General features: G+C 36.5%; 1 protein-coding gene across 1 annotated transcript in view; it reads left to right on the forward strand.

The window, feature by feature from the left end:
• Nucleotides 1-15,095, forward strand: part of GUCY1A2 (guanylate cyclase 1, soluble, alpha 2) — a gene marked incomplete at its 5' end in the record, with an annotated part of 152,592 nt that overhangs the window by 118,435 nt on the left and 19,062 nt on the right. The gene's annotated exons all lie outside the window — the stretch shown is intronic.

Genomic DNA, 15,095 nt, shown 5'->3' on the forward strand with positions numbered 1-15,095 from the left:
TTTCCATGTTGCAAGGAAGAACACCTCAGTAGTCCTTGTCTTTTCTGACCCTGAACTGCAAGCAGAGCCTTGCGCAGAGTCCCAGAAGAGCTGCCTGTGGGTTTTCTCATGGAGAACAGTGTCTTTCTAAGCCCCAGTGGGTAATCCTAAAGATATGTTAACCTTTATGCAGATCTGGCTCCATACTCTGACATCCACAGTTACAGGATTTTTAGAAGCAGCGCCAGCATCTCTGCAAGTTTAAGAAGAAAGGGTATTTGTTAATGGCAATTCTCTAACCTTTTTTTCCCCCGTTCCCTCCAATGTCCACACTTCTGAGAAGAAAAGTCAGAGTCTGCAGTTTTATGCACCAGTTGAAAAACTTTATCACATACTGTTTAGCACAAAATAATGACAACAGTTGAGTCATTACGCTGTGCTATATTTGAGTGAACAGTTTAGATGGGGGGTGGGTACTTGGCCTTCTGTTTGAAGCTGACAAGTTCAGCAACATTATTCAACTGTTTCAGAATAGCTTAGTTCCCTAAGGAAGAATGTATTTCCTGTCATAAATAAATCCATAAACTAAATGTTTAATGGTATTTCAGCTTCCTTTCATATGAGACATAGAGTATTTTGGAAAAAATGCCAGTACTTCAGAGGAATTCGCGACAGCCTCTTCTGTTCAAATATTTTCCTTAAATTTAAACAAAGGTAAAAGTTGTTGAATGTAAATAATAATCTCCAGATACTTCATATCAAATAACTTTAACTTTTTTTTTAAAAACAAAACCATCTCGATATTTTGGTATATCTCATGTTTGGGTTTTGGTTTTGCTTTAATATTTTAAAAAGAGAGGATAGGCAAAGACATGAGTTTTGAATAGAGGAGAAGGGAAAACAAGGCACAAATAATCTCAGAATGTTCAGTTAATTAAAGGGCTTTTTGTCTTCTTCCTAGCTTTTGACCTATTTGATCAGGTTAATAAAAAGTGGCCCAAGTGATAATAATCTCCAAGGAAGGCCTGATTTTTGCCTCAGTTTGAAACTCTGTCCAGGAAAAAGAACCAACCCTGAAGAGGAATATGTGAAGTGATGTATTTTTGAGATTCCATTTTTCCTTCCTGCAAGATCTCCACACCAGGAAACTCAAGGCCCTGGATAATTTCTTACTGGGATATAGTTTTATTACTGTGAGCAGGATAATTCTTGACATTTACCTAAATGTTCTAATACTGGTTAAAGCCATTAACTTAAAATCTAAAATGACAAAACCTGATTAAAAGAGAACTTATCAAACATCATAGAATCATAGAACAGCCAGGTTGGAAGGGACCTTGAAAGATGAGCTGCTCCACCTGTTTGTGGATAATCGATGAGATTGTCTACTGCCCTGTCCAATCACATCTTGAAAACCTCCGGCAATGGTGACTCCACCACATCCCTGGGGAGGTTATTCCAGTGACAGATTGTTCTCACTGTAAAAAAATTTCTGTCTTATGTCAAGAAGAAACCTCCCTGCAAGTTTTACTTGTTGCCCCTTGTCATCTCCATATGGCTCCTTGTGAAGAGAGTGCCTCTGTCCTCTTTGTAGCTGCCCTTTAAGTACTAAAATACTTTGATGAAATCCCTCCTGAGCCTTCTCCAGGGAGGAAAAGCCTAACTCCTTCAGCCTTTCTTGAGAGGGCAGGTTTCCCAGCTCTTTGATCATCTTCCTGGCCCTTCTTTAGGTGCTCTCCAGTTTGTCTACATCTTTCTTGAATTGTGGGGACCAGCACTGGACACAGCACTGGACAAGTGCTGAGTAGAGTGGGATGACCACGTCTCTGTCTCTGCTAGTGATGCCCCTGCAGCTGCAGCCCAGGATTTGATTTGCCTTTGTTGCTGCAGCAGCGCACTGCTGACCACCATCCAGCTTGTTGTCCATCAGGATGCCCAGCCAGCAAGGCTGCTCCCCAGCCACGCAGACCATAGACTGTGCTGGTCTCTTGGGTTATTCTGTCCCAAGTAATGTGTTGATATATTTCAATTCTTAAAAATTGATTTTCATCTGGGAGACGTAACATGTTCTTTACAAAAGAGTAGGTTTTCGGTTGTCTGTGAAACTAGTGACACCTCTGACATTAATTTTAATAGAAAGTGAGTAATTAAATCCCCATGTGCCTTTAAAAAAATGTATCTTTTCTGTCAGCTGTCTGGAAAATAACTGTTTTTCTTTCCATGACAGCTATCTTTATAGTAGGTCCATTTGTGCTACCTTTAGAAAGTGAATGAAAAAAAAGTAATAAATACCTTTACCAGAAGAACAAGAATCCTAAAAATTGGGAGATTTTTAATTATCATTCTGTCCTAAAGTTCTTTGGGAAAGGAACTAACTGCTGTTGTTACTACTTTACTACTGTTATTTCTTCATTACTGTTATTTCCTTTAGAAATCACTCTGTAGCCACAAAAAGCACATTGAAGAGTTAGAGTTATCATTTCGGTAGAAATGACATAATTTCTATAGACCAACAATGTGTTTTACTTAATAGAAGCAATCTGTTACTTAACCTTACCTTCAAGAAGTCTTTTCTGATTTTTGACTATAATCTATGACAGTGATAAATATAAAATAGGAAATTGCACAAATATTACCCCGTGACTCTGGTAATTTTTTTTGTGTTTTTCTGAAAAAATGCTGATATGAAGAAGTTTTCCAATTGTCAGAGAATAATTGAGCTTTGTGATCTGAAAATCAGGCATCTGTGGGGCCTCACAAATAGGACAATTAAAATCACTACTTACACCAAACTTTAAAGTAGGTGGTCTATTCAGAAACTTGTTTTATGGTCTCCGGTTGTAGGAGTTTGATCTTTTATTTATTTGTTGTTTCTGTTTGCATTTTTTGTTTGTCTCTTTATAGACCGTCTTCAGTAACTGGTTATTGCACTTTGTTTCCAATATTATGGAAAGGTCATCTCACAGCGCACTAGTTGCTTGAACTTGGAAAACAACATCATTATTCAGATGTCTTTTAGACCAAAACTCCTATTCATTTAATCAAAAACAGTACAGGGTTTATAGATAATGGAAACATTTCAGACTTGGTTAGCGAACAGTACATTTGTGCATCTGAGCAGTTTGGGAGCTGAGCTCAAGTCTTTTGACTTGAGTACAAAAACTTTTGCATCAATTACCTTTTTGATTTTCTGAGGTTAAATTTCCATTTCTGACTACTAGTTTGTAGAAAGTCGGGCAAGGGGGGGGAGATATACAGAGAAAGATTGATTCTCTGTATTACAAGTCTTCAAGAATTTGCTCAAAGTGGTATGACTGTACCATCTTGTAAAACCAAAAGCATGTGGAATATTTCTGAGGCATTAAAATCAACATGAGCCGTAGTCGCTGAGCAGCTCTCTAGATTTCTCTTTTTATATATTTTACTTTCATGGAATGAATTTCCTGAATAGAGGACTTGGAAGGTCTAATCCAATCTGTGAGAGCTTTTGTTTATATGACAAGTGGCTTCCTGAAGTATTAATCATGTTTTAAAAAATCCGTTTTTTTGATGTAGCAGTTTTTGTTCAACTATTAATGCACATAAGGAGCCTATATTATATAAGAACTGGATCTACCTTAGTTGTGTTGAATTACAAAGTGAAGGACTTGACATACCAAGTTACTGCAGAATTTTTATACCTTTAGCTGATGATCACAAGCCCTAAATTGGTCTATTTTTGACCCTCCAGAAAACTATATCTGTCTGGCCTTACTGAAGTGAATGCTAACAACTATTCACCTTAGAATATTAGCTAATGGCCAATTCTCATCCTACACACAATTATATTTAGGTTCAAGCAATAATTACAAAAACTCTGAATCATCAGAACACACTGAAATCATTCCTTAAATATATATAAATATTCCGTATATAGATGCGTGAGTGTGTGTGTATGTACACACATATATTTTTATGAAAGACCAGATTTAGCAAACTCATGTGCAACCGATCTGCATACACGAGCAATTTGTCACCTTACAGACTATTGTTATGACTAAAGGTAGGAATGATCATTGACCGTTTAATTTTGCGATTTTTCAATAGTTCAAGTATTTAATGATTAAATGATAAGTATAAAATAAGTTCAAAATGTGTTAGTGGAGCTACTTTTTTGAAAGAGTTAAAATAATGTTAAAATGTTAAATGTTAAAAAATGTTAAAATAATGTGTTAGTGGAGCTACTTTTTTGAAAGACGAACCAATAAGCCAAGTGTTCAAGAGAATGCAAGTTCAGGTAGTGTTTTTTTTTTTTTTAACCTAGCTTTTGTGATAATCACAATTTCAACTTTAAAGCCTGTGGAAGCCTAAGAAATCCATAAAGTTCCTGTGGATACATTAATTGATATTTTGTGAGGATGTCACTTTAAATTCTTAGCTTATATGCACTGAAACAACATGAAAATATTTCCCAAGTTAATGACTGAGTCTTTCCCTTTTCCTGTATGAACTCTCAAACACTAATTAATTTAATTTCAACACATATTAATTTTAACATGGACAAAGTATTGTAAGCCCCGAAATTTTGTAGTGGGATGAAGACAGCTCCATTATTTCTAGCTCCAGAATATCAGTCTCAATTTCATAGGGTTATCTGTGAATAAGAACTTTCTCAAAGGTAAAAATCAAAAGAAGACGATGTGGAGTTCAAACTTTGTTTTCTTTTTTCTGAATGTGTTTAGTACAAAACCTCACATCTCTTTGGAAGCTATTTGATATTCTAATTTACAGTCTTCCTTTTCTTTAACTTTTGGGGAGAACAGAGCATGATTACGTTCTGTTTGGCACTGTCTGAAACCTTTTTTCTACTGTAATTAGAATAAAGTTTTCGCAGGCTTCAGTGAGTCCTTCGTTTAACCCCATTTGTCTCCAGGGTACCATCCCTCGCATACTGGGCTCTGCCTTCAAGCACTACGTCTGCTTTCAGGGCCACACTAGATGGCCATTTGGTCTGATACAGTACAGTTGTTCTTACATTCTTATCTAATTTATTGCTTATTCCTAGCCCCAGACCTCTGCAGCTAAATGTCAACTTCGTCTTCTGAAGGAATGGCACATTTAGTAGCTGGGATAGCTCAGATAACAAAAACAACAAAAGAGAGTGCAAAAATTCTTTCTGCTATGACTGAGGTCATGGTATCTATTTCAGTCTGGTTATCCTACAACATTTTATGGTTGCTTATACACTGCCATTTCCTCCCCAATGGACTCATAGGGAGCTTGTGAAATTGCTAATTATAAACATATTGAGGAGACTATAACATCCTTCTTCTGTTCTCAGAGCTTTCATTATTTCTGAGCATTTGCCAAAGAATTTTTAGCCTTTTTGTTTTTCACGAGCTCTTCCTTGATTTTTGCCATTTGTTACATTGTGTGTGTTGGTTACCTAAATTATGTGACATTCTTGCTCCCTGGACAGAGGAAAAGCTTTTAGTGCATGAGAATGAATGGCAAATAGCTAAATAATAAAGCTTGCTCTTGTTCACACACGAAGACTATTGTTTACAGGAGACGAGGTTAATTTTGCAAAGATCTGTTCCCTAGTGAACGTGGTGAGTAAGCTTTTGGTCTGATAGTTCATGACTAGAAAGAAATGAACAGCCATTCAGAATCAGAATGATTGTTTGAAAATGTACCTTTTGCAGAACGGAGAAAGGTTATTCTCATAGTAGAACTGTCTCTCCAGTTATGTCTACCCAAGCTTATGGAGCCACACTGCAAACTGCAAATATAAGATAGTGCAGATGTTCCAATCTCATTTTCAGTGAGGCTAACCATGGCATCCTGGATATTAGTAGTATAGGGCTTAACTTACCTTGAAGTAGAAGTATGCGTCAGTTATATTATCTTTTTTCTGGTTTTGACAGTTCTGTAAGAAGAGCCATCTGAGATTTTTTAGTTTGTTCTTGGTAGTATGTTTTGCTCACATGAAAGTACAGATTCTTTTAAACCTACAATTCCTGTGAAGTACATTACTTTTAATGATCTTTTAAAAGAACAAACAGTTCTGTGGGTTAGGATGGCATTTCTGGGAAGATAAAAAGGCATTAAGAGCCACCAGTGGTTAAGTGGGGTGTAGAAAACCAAGCTCAGTCGCCATGGTGTACATTAGGCAAAGGTGCATGTCCCACACTCCAGGTTGAGTCAGTACCACTAAGCCCAAAATAGCATAAGGGCTGTTCTAGAGCCTGTCATGGTTTTGTCATTTAATATTTTGAAAGACCTCAGGTTTTTTTCACAGAGAAGATGCTGAAAAACTGCAACTTATACAAAATTGAATGTTTTTCTTGCTAACCCTAACAACAGGCATCATCATTGCACAGCCCATGTAACACTAATATTAAAAAGAAATCTAAGCTCTAAACAGTGTTTTCCAAGAAGAATCAAAAGTTTTTTTCAAGAACGTGGAAAGTGAGAAACAAATGCATGTTTTAGAACATTATCTATGTTCAGTGGACATCCAACCCTCCCCCTGCCTCCAAATTCCTTTATAAATACCTCTGTTTGGAGCTATGACCAAATTGCAACAGATGACTACTTTTAGTTTGGTCTTCTGAAGACAGGAAAGCAATAGGGAATCCTGACAGCTTCCTAAAACTTCTCTACACGCTCTCCTCTTCCTCCCCAAAAAGGGAAAAGGAGAAAAAAGCCAATAGGAAAAACTTGGTAGAGGTGATTTACACCTCTGAACAGCAAATCCATGTGCATAAGAACCAAAGAGCAGGTTTACAGGCTGCAGAAAGCACTGAAATTTGTGGAAATTTCTGTGAGAGAGGTCTGTGATACCAGTTTTTCTGCTGCTTCCTTTCCAAGTACACTAGCAAAGAGCAAACCTTTAACTGGATTTGTGGTTTCCTCAGCAAGATGCAGACATGAATATAGCTTATTTTTCCATCTAGATAAAGCATTCATTTTAATTCATTCTGTTTGCAAACATTTCTAAATCCATCTCCTGATGTATCTTGCACAGTAATGACAATGTTATGAATAATGCCCTCACATCCTGATGCAACTACTTCCTGAGGATATTACCAATTTAGTGGGACACGGTTCCAAAATGAGAACGTGACTCCTGTGTTCTCTCATTGCTTTGGACTAGCAGAAGATGATACTTTTATAGCCCAATGCTGTTACAGGAATTATAGTTTTCCCACATTTGCTGTGACCCCTCTGGAATTCTTACTGGTGCATGAAAACCAGATATGAGGCTTTGTCTGTGCTGGCATGTCTCACTATAGGCTTAGCTTATCAAAACTTAATTACACTGGTTCCCCCTCTTCGCATTCCTCCTCTCCCATTCCTTTGTTTCGTCTTGCACTGGAATTTTACTTTTAAGGCATTTTCTATAAACAAGATTCTCATTTACACCACGTGATTATGCCCAGGCATATTGGTTATTAGATTTGGTAGTTACAGCATTTAAAATGCCCTTGGATTAATATAGATAAACAGACATTGTCATCCTTCTCATGAATGCCCTGAAAGAGGCCCGTGTTTTATCTTGTATTATGCCTTTACCTGCTACAATCCCTCTTCCCTTCCCCATGGCTGTTCTCCTTACAGTCAGGCTTTCTACCCATCCCACTGCTCACTCACCAGTTTGCGTTGCCCTCTGCTGTCCTACCTTGTCTTTGACCCAAATACTTTTCCAGTCAGCCTTTGAGTCAGTGAGAGTTCATTAAAAAGGTTCAAACACTGTTCTGTGTGTAATCCAGGAGATCTGCTGCAGCCTGCTGTCAGCTGTCGGTGTCAGCACAGGGCTAACTGGGTGGAAATGCAGTCAGCCAAACCATGGGATTTGATGGTACCTTCTGTTTTAAAATCTATCAGACAGAAGCACCGCTTGTGGCCTCCACAGAAATGGCACATTATCAAAACTTACTTTCAGAAATGATTTTTGGGGAGGATTTCCAGATGTCTCCATGATAAACAGAACTAGTTTCATTCCTATGAAAAATATTTTAAAATCCACTGTATGCCAAATTTTTAATGAATTAATTTGTTTAAATGAAGTCAAGGATATATAGAGGGGAGCAGGGGCTCTCGCTGCTGAGTCAGAGGACAGTTTTGTCATTGCCTTGGCGTTAAATCCAGGATGGCAGACCAAGGAAAAAATAGCTGCAATCAAGTAAGCTGTCATTAATTACTGCCTGAGGGTTACAACAAAAACCTCTCTTTGGTCCATTGAACGTTTGAGGAACCCACACACTGCATAACTTTGAAAAACCTAGCAAAGAAAGATGACCAGAAATATGCTGGCTATTAAGGAGAGGCAAATATGCAGCCATAAGAGTCTAGTGAGGGCATCACAGGACATGGGGCTCAGCAGAAGTTGTTCTATTTTTCACCTCAAAAGCCCCAGAGTCACAACTGGTTGGAAGCAAGGAAAGCTGGAAGGGTGTCACTCTGCACTTGTCATGTTCTGATAATTTTTCATAGGTCTTGACAACTGCCATTATTTGAGTCAGGACAGTAGTCCTCATGCCCCTTGGGCTGACCGAATAGCTGTGCAGTGCTTCTGTGGCTGTACTGGATCAGATCTGAGAATGCTCATCTTAATATACCTTGGAGTTTCACTGAAACTTACAGTGCAGGTAGTAGCTTTAAATATATGTCAAATAGAAAAATGGCCTTTCTTGGTTTGGCAAAAAATAGAGGTCCAAAGAACTTGTGTTTGCTTGGCAGCATTTCCTCCTGATTAATATGAGGGTGTACCTTCTTGTTTCTTCACACATAGGCATACTTTTTAAAAAATGTGCATGCGTTTTGAAATACACTGTTATATGATTTAGACAGACATTAATGAAATGTATGCTTTATAGGAGAAGATTTACTTCCCTTTGCTCAAATTTGCATAATAAGTTCAGCTACGTGAATTTGGATGGTTGCTGATATGAAGAAAGCCCATGTTTGTTTTTATAGAAAATAATTAATTGACTTCAGAGAAGAGGAAAGGAGTTTCAATTACTCTTCCCACATTTCTACAGTGGGGAATGGTGTCTGTGGAAGATGTAGTCTGAACATTATTCATCTTTCCCATGGGGATTATTAGAAGTGCATTAGGATTCTCTGAATTTGCTTACAAACCAAGATCAATTTCTAACTAGTGCCAAATGAAGAAAAATTGTGGTGAGTTATCAGGCACAGTCCACTGTAGTAGCTGCTTTATAATGAGCTTTGAGACACACCGTAATGCAGTCTATTGTTGCAAGTATCTTTTGTACGCACACTGCCTACCTTTTATGAAGTAATTGAAATTTAAAGTGCTACAGCTTTGAAATGTGTGAAGCCAAACTCTTAATGTGGGAAGCTTCTGGGATTAAACAGTCTTGCAATGAGAAATCTTAAATGTGTTTTGACTAATTTCATTCAAGGTTCATCTACAACGTTTTTATGTAAGTGAATATCTTTAATTTTATGGGCCTTACTACTCTAATTAAAGATGTCGTCATTTTCATTTTACATTTCAGTCCTGAACATTTCTAATATAGCCATAACATTTTTACTTAGTAATTATTTAATTGTTATAAAGTGTCTGTTGCTGATTAGTATTTAGAAAGTAAATTTTTAAATGGACAATTATAGGTTTGGCTGGCTAATGGTACGTTTTGCTCTTTCCCCTGCCACTGATGATCCAGTTGGTGTGCCTGCTCATCAAGTAGATCAGTGCAACAGAAAAGAATCACTGGGTTGATGGAGTTTGTGCTGAGGCCCTTAGGTCTACACTCAATGCATTTTGAGGTTTTCACTTGGGCTGATTTTGTTCCACGGACTGAATGCCTCTGCTATATGTGATTTGAAAGACCAAATGTTGATTTAGATCCTGATATGCCCATAAGAGTCTGTCTTGACTTTGGTGTACATCTCAAGCACAGCTACTGTTGCTGCCATTAATACACTCTAGTTAAGCCTAAGGAAGCTGGATATTCATCTATGTCTTCATTTCCATTTTATTATTTCTGGTTGTGTCCCCATCTGCCATAGCTCCCTCTTTGACATTAACACCTTGTAGATATTTGTAGATGATTATCATGTTCTCCCTATTGAGTAATACTTAGCTGTGAATATTTATGGGTTTTATAGTTCTCCCCCTTAAACAAATCCTTTCAAGGATCTGAACAGATTGTTGATCTTTTGAGAAATCACTCCTGCTGACAGTACCTAGGTTTTAACTTAATATTCTTCGTGTGGTTGAACTAGAATTCTGCAGGAAGGAACTATTTAAAGTGTCATATGATGTTCATGAACCCCCTTCATATTACTTTTTTTATGTGACCAGATTGCATGTTAGCTCAAGTTCATTTTGGTCTTCACTCAAAAGACCACAGAATTTTCCAATTTTCTCTCTTGTATTGTGTATTTTTAGTTTGGAGTTTATTTCTAGATGCATTCAGTTTGTGTGATCAGTTAACTTCAAATGTGTGTTGTTTATTGCAGATCTTACACAGAATTTTCCAATTTTCTCTCTTGTATTGTGTATTTTTAGTTTGGAGTTTATTTCTAGATGCATTCAGTTTGTGTGATCAGTTAACTTCAAATGTGTGTTGTTTATTGCAGATCATTAACAAATACAGTAAATAAAATTCAGCATAATTTATTTTTATTTACTAAGCACAAGAACAAGCAAGATGAATTTCAGGCATATTTCATGTACCTTATTTCATTTATCCACTTAATTTCAACTCAAGTTAAGTACAAATAAAAATGATTCAACTGGCATGATTTAATCTTCACAAAACCGCAGCAAGAGTCACTGAAATGTCTAATGATTTCTTTCTCTCCAACTGTTTTCCTTTTATTTATTAAGGCTAAAAGATAGACTTTGAAGCAATAATATCAACAATAGTTTTCTTCGTTTTCTTCTATAGATAATCATAGCTATAGTTAGCTTTCCAGTGTCATTTCTGCTGTTTATTGATTTTAAAAGAACTATTATTTTATTAGTAAGGTTGGTAGCTAATTTTTTTACTTGTCTGCATGCTCTCTGCAGATGACCTGCTAAAAAAAATTATCTTAATGAAAGGTCCATATTGTTGTCAGGAATTTTAATGTTTGTTTTAACAAACCCATTAATGTAAAGATTACTTTCCACTCATCCTTTTTTCTTACTGTGGGCATTACACTTTATTTCAGGTAATTCGAATGGTTGCTGCTTCTTTCTGCTTTTCTGATATTAACCATTGGATAAAAGAATTAATTTTTAAACACAAATATGTTTTATTTTTTGTTAGCAGTTTAAAGGAGAAGGATTGTTGAGTTGGTTGCTCTTTGTGAGAGAAGAATTTGTGTATTTTACTCCTTTTTTTAAAAAATTACATTAGTTACATATCTGACATATATGTAGGGTATGAAAAATATAAGGTACCAGAGAAAGGTACATATCTTGCATGCATTTGGAAGGAAAGGAGTAAAGAACAGGACTAAAAGGTAGGTTCAGCTACAAAGGCTGAACCAAGAGAGATGGCTTTTCATGAAGAAGTTGACTGGAAGAGTTCCAAATAAAGCACAATCAGACAAGAGCTACAGCGGGAAAGAAGCAAGGAGTGATAATGCTGGATAAGCAAAATCTAGGGGTAGGCATCTGTGCCTTTCAGCTGCCAAATTCACCCAATTAGCAGCATTAAAGTTTGGCTGGGCAGCAGTGACAAACAATGAAGTTATAGATATGCCATGCTATCATCTGCTACTGCATCCAAAACTAAATTAGTGTTTAATTTGTCTAGTGATTTTCAAAAGAGCATGCAAGGATAATTGAGGCTTAAAGTCTCTTTGTCTTTCTTTTTTGGTCCTTCTCGCTCACACAAATAAAAGCACAAATATGCTTTTATTTGTGTGTGTGTATTTTTGTGTAATATAGAAAAATAAATTAGTTGATAAAAGTTTGTGAAGATGAACAGAGGTCATCTCGACTAGGCATATTAACATGTTTGTATTTTTGTATTTGCAAAATGCATAAAATATATAAGAGGAATTATTATAATATATGTATTATGATTGCAATTTTATACAGAATGCACAAACTAAAACCAGATGTATGTGTTCCCATGCTTTCTTGTTTATCAGTGTGTCTCAGGGGATGGGGAGGGAGCAAGTGTGAGACACAAAGAGAGAGATCACTGAATAAAGTGAAGGAAAGTTGTTAGACTGAACATTGAAGCCTTTCCTTCCCTAAGGGATTCACCGTCATCTAAGATGGATCTGCTGAACTGTCTCCATGTGTTTGGATTTTGTCATATTCTTGACATCATCAAGTCTTCATCTGCTAATTGCTTTGAAATAAGGTTGAAATTTTTCTAGTCCTGAAAACAGTGGAACATTCAAATTTCCTAAATATTCTTCTTAAACTCGCAGTGCAGTTAACAATTTTATCTAAAGCAGTTGAAACAAACTGCAAAATAGTATCTCATTTCCATTCATGGCACATCTGACATACACTAATCATCAGACATTGCTTGCAGATTTTCAGCTTAAGTCTAGGAATAGAAAATGTTACATTTACATGAGTTACAGAGTTATTTTTCATTGATTTCATTAGCCATTTTATTTACAAATTTCTTAGACTTTCAGTGAAGGTAACAGATCTGTACAGTATATTTTCTGACTTTTGATGTTAGCTTTTGTTATACTTTTTTGTGGTGCCAAGGAAGTCTGATCAACCTGCTGAAGTGCTGGCTATACATGAATCATGAGAGTCTGTGAATGCTTTGCTAAAATCCTCTGTTCAGTGAAAAACAGCACCCTTTCTCTTCATGCTCATTTCCTTTGCTGTGTGAAGTAGTTTTTCTCAACTCAGTGGATTTGCCTGGCTGAAAAGGCTTCCAAAAAATCGTTATATGTGAATGTGTGTTTTGATTTCGCTGAGGAGGAAATTCACTTTTCTGGCATAAATCTGAAGCTCTGTGACAGTGAAGTACAATGGCCAATAAGGAGTGCTAATAAAACTCTTCCCCATTATAGCCAATGTGAAGTCTTAGACTCTTGTTTGTAGGATCTATACAACCACAGAGTGTCTTTTCTCTTTGTATGCAATTGCCATTGCCTGTTAGACTAATCATTACCTGCCAGCTCTGGAGGGTAATATTGGTCTCATATTCTCTTGTGTTAAGTCTTTAGAAATTTAAGTTCTTAAAAATTGACTGATGAACAAACAAAGGAATACAGCATCATTATTGTTTTACAGATGAGTGAGATGCATAAGGATGGTCTAATATTATATGGTATAAAGTATCTGTATGCCCCAGCTGTCATACGGAAATTTTCTGTACTTTACAAGCTAATTTATCCTTTAGCTATGTGTGAGAAAGAGTGATCATCCAGGATATTTAGTATTCAAATCTCTATGATGATGGCAGTGTCCTAAGTTTCTTCACAAGGAAACAAACTGTTTTTTAGCTGTTATAACTTGCAACACTAAGCATTCCTTATGCACAACTTGGGATGTTTTCAGCCTTTTATCTTTCCATGTGGTCATTCCTTGATTTACTGTATTTCAAAAGAGGGCACAAGTTGACTTGTTTTCAGTATTTGTCTATAATTAGTGGGATATATTTTTTGTTAGCTCAAGAGGTGCTAAAGGATCTAGTCTCTCCATCTTTCCCAGCTTATGAACAGGCATACTTGCAAAATCTGGCCCATTGATTTTTATGTTGTGTCTACTGTGTCCATATGGAGGAGGGGGTTTAATCGATCTTTTGTCTTGATTACGTTTGCCTCATTATTGTACAGAGGCGAGATAAGGTTGTTTCTAATAGTAAAACTGTAAGATTCTTATATATCAATGGCTTCTGTAGATTTTAAAGCTATTATGCAGTAGATTCTTGTTTATTAGTTCCAAGTTCTCAAAGCAGATCAACATGAATTTCATATATGCATAAAAGCATGTATTATTGTCAAAAAACGAAGCATGACTTTTTCATTGAAAGATCATTTCATTTTACAGTTTTAAAGATTTCAGGCTAGATTCAAAGACCATTATGTTAAAATATCTGAAGAAATTTCTGCTTTTCTACAAATAGAGTGATTTTCTGATGGTATTTTATCTATCAATACCCGTTTCTTTGGTCGTTTATGCTCGGGAGTGTAGCTCATTTTCAACAAAGATGAAAATGTGTCAACTTTGCCAGTCAGAAGGTTGGATTCCTCTCACCTATCTCTAGCTGTCTGTGCATGAGGTGTCCAGGCTAAGCATACCATTAAATGTCCCTCTGTTTTCCACCAAGAGAGTTAGACACCTTCAGGAGTGATAGATCCAGCCCTTCTTTGGTGCCAGTTCTGGAGTGTGAAGAATTGCACCCTTAAAGTTATTTACCTCCTTGGTTTAGGAGGAGTCTAGAAATCTAACTTAATGAGCTGCCTAACTTCTAGGTGGTTGAAATTAAATGAGGTCTACCTTAAATGACTAAATTAGCAAAAGTATTGAAGGCTGTTTCTTAAGGTTAGAACCCTTATGCCCAGCTTCTTTTTTTAGCATACAGTTTTTTCATTCCCTTAAATATTTTGAGCATGTGTCATTTATCTTTGTTAAAATATCACCCAATCCATTCAATATATGTCATATGATGGCACTGTGAGACAAAGATGTCCACCTACACTAAGGATCAAACAGAACTTACTGATGAATTTTTTTTCTTTTTTGGGTGTCAGTGGAGAGGACGCTGGGAAAAATCCTCCACTGCTATGTGGGTTTGCTTGAATGATTAGTTCTTTTTTAACTGCATGAACACACAGATTCACATAGTAATTAAATTCCTGCTGTGGAAATTACTATTCAAAGAAAACAAAACAAAAAAAAAAGTTTTTGATTAAATACCATATCAGCAACGAAATGCAACATTTTATTGGTGAGAGAGAAGCAGCTTATGAAGAAGCACATTAACATTAATGTATTTTCTTTGGAATCTTCGGGGAAGGATATTGGACTTATTCATCTATTCAGCAACTCTAGAAATTCTTGTTTATGTGGTTTATACTCCCCTCACCCCCCAGTAGATCATTTCTGGTCAGGTGTTTTCTTACAGATGACCCACATCCTCTTCTAACCTAGACCCTGAGCAATACCACAGTTATTTCATGTGATG

The sequence above is a fragment of the Calidris pugnax genome, unplaced genomic scaffold (assembly GCF_001431845.1).
Source record: "Calidris pugnax isolate Ruff unplaced genomic scaffold, ASM143184v1 scaffold20, whole genome shotgun sequence".
NCBI classification, from domain to species: Eukaryota; Metazoa; Chordata; class Aves; order Charadriiformes; family Scolopacidae; genus Calidris; species Calidris pugnax.